This window comes from Phalaenopsis equestris, unplaced genomic scaffold (genome assembly GCF_001263595.1).
Source record: "Phalaenopsis equestris unplaced genomic scaffold, ASM126359v1 Scaffold220026, whole genome shotgun sequence".
Taxonomy (NCBI): domain Eukaryota; kingdom Viridiplantae; phylum Streptophyta; class Magnoliopsida; order Asparagales; family Orchidaceae; genus Phalaenopsis; species Phalaenopsis equestris.
Window position 1 is genome coordinate 49392 of NW_018238337.1, and position 2606 is coordinate 51997.

Below are 2606 nucleotides of genomic sequence, written 5' to 3' on the forward strand. Positions count from 1 at the left end.
ATACAGGTAATTTTGAATGTCTTTAGAGATGCTAGATTTAGTCCTATTCAACAAGATGAGTTTATCCTTCTTATATCTGTCAAATTGAATTGTAGAGATGTAGCTAGCAGACTGCTCCTTCAGTAATCCCCTCAAGCGATCCTAAGACCAACCATTACCCACCCAACAGTCTTTAACCAATAAATCCCCCTCCTTTTCATCCTACAGAGGTTCCAAACAGTCATTTGAACACCAGTTATCTTTCCAAAAATTAATATTCCCTTGTCCCAACTCCCATATGAGCAGCTGATCAATGTCATCTCTAGCCTTAAGCATCTGAACCCAAATTCTCGAGTCTCCCACCTTCCTAGTGACCTCCCCAGGATGGACAGACTTGCAATATTTGGCCATCATAAAGTTGGCCCATAAGCTTTCATTTTGTCTGAATTTAATCCACAGCTTACACAGGCTAATATGTTGTATCTATGTAAGCCTTTAAACCCAAACCCACCAGCCTCCCATGGTTTAGCCACTTTTTGCCAACTAGCCCAAGCCACTTGTTTTCTGTTTCCAGCCCACAAAAATCTGTTGAAGGTTCTTTCCAGAAGCAAAGATGTACTTCTTTTCATTGTAGCCACTTGGAGAGCATACAAGGGGATAGAGGTAAGAATGCTCTTCAGTAGGGTGATCCTACCCCCATTGGACAAAAAGGAGTTAGACCACCCCTGAAGAGTGGAGGTTATCTTATCAATAACCTCATCAAATTGGATCAGCTTTGTTCTTCCTCTGGTAAGATGAATCCCCAAATATTTAAAAGGGATGCTCAGACTAGAGAACCCAGTGTAAGAATGCATCCATTGCTTGATTGGTAGAGAGGCTTTTTTGCTAATCAGAATCTCACATTTTTTCTTGTTGACCTTTAGTCCAGACACCTGTTGGAAATGTTGAAGACATCCCATAATGTACTTAGTAGCACGCTTAGAGGCCTTAGTGAACAGCAGGATGTCATCAGCATAGATCAGATGGTTGATATCCATCCTAGCTTTATTGTGATAAGAGTTAAAGGTTTTCCTCTTATCCTTGCGGTCCATCAGTCTAGAAAGGTAGCCCAACACCAGTATGAAAATGGTGGGGGACAAAGGGTCCCCTTGTTTAAGTCCTCTAGTGGCTTTAAAGAAACCATGAGACTTCCCATTTATAAAAACTGAGTTTTTGTTATCCTCCAGCCATCTTTTAATCATCTTGCAGCAATCCCTGGAAAAGCTCCTAGCCTCCAAACATTCAATGATGAAATCCCTATTAACCATGTCATAAGCCTTCATTAGATCAAGCTTAAAGATTGCATTACCCCCTCTGCAAGGTTTCTCCAAATCGTGCAGAAGTTCTTGAGCCAGAAGGATGTTATCCCCAATACTTCTGCCTTTAACAAAGGCAGCTTGGTTGATGCTGACATGGTGAGGTAAAACATGTGGAAGCCTGTTAACAATGATTTTGCTTATCATCTTACTTATGACATTATTTAAACTCAGAGTTCTGTACTGCCTCCAACTATCCTTGATAGAGGTTTTTGGGATAAAGATAATAGTAGAGGCACTGAAATAGTTAGGGAGTGAGTTTCCTTTGAAAATGTGTTGAATAGCTATGATCACCTATTCCTTGATGACCTCCCAAGCCTTCTTATAGAAATCAGAAGTAAACCCATCAGGTCCAGCTGATTTGGAACTATCAATAGAATTCAAAGCAGCCTTTATCTCTTCCTCATTAGGGATTTCATTTAAATGCAGATTAGCAGTGAACTTCTTGTTGTCTATGAACAAATTTCTATCAATTTGTTCTCTTGGTCTCATTCATTAGGCTTTGGCAATACTGCACAGCACTATCAGAAATTTTCTCATCCTTCCTAAGCCAAGTACCATTATGATCTTTGATAGAGTGGATAGTGATGCATTTCCTTTGGTATTTGATGCATGCATGGTAGAATTTAGTATTCCTATCTCCATCAGCAAATTTAGTTTTTGCAGCCTTTTGTTGAAGGAAGTGATCCTGTCACTGGATGGCATTTAAAATTCTCTCATTAGCCTCAAGGAGAACAGCCTCATCAATCCTTCCTTTGCTATGCTCCTCCTCCAGCTCAGTTACCTCCTTTTCAGCCTTATCAACAATTAGTATGAGGTCTCCAAAGGTATTCCAACTCCACTGCTTAAGGGCTTTAGCAACCCTCTTCTGATTAAGCCAAAGGTTGATAAAAGGGTCAGTGTGAAGGTCTTTCTTCCATTGATCTTTAATAATATTCAAGAAATTTAAATGTTGAGACCAAACATTCAAGTATCTGAAAGAGCTTTTCTGGTTAGCCATCTTATTCCCAATAGCAATCAGTAAAGGCCTGTGGTCAGATCCAGCAAGGCTTAAATGGGTAACAGATGTCTGCAAGAACTGTTGGATCCAGTTGTCATTAGCTAGAACTCTATCCAACCTTTCCTACAGCTCCTTCCTTCTCCAAATAAAGGTAGGACCACCAAAACCCAGATCAAATAACCTAGCTTTTTGGATATTGTCATTAAAGAAAGATATATTAATGGGATTGGGAGGTCTGCCCCCCTTCCTTTCAGCAGGAGATGAGACACAAT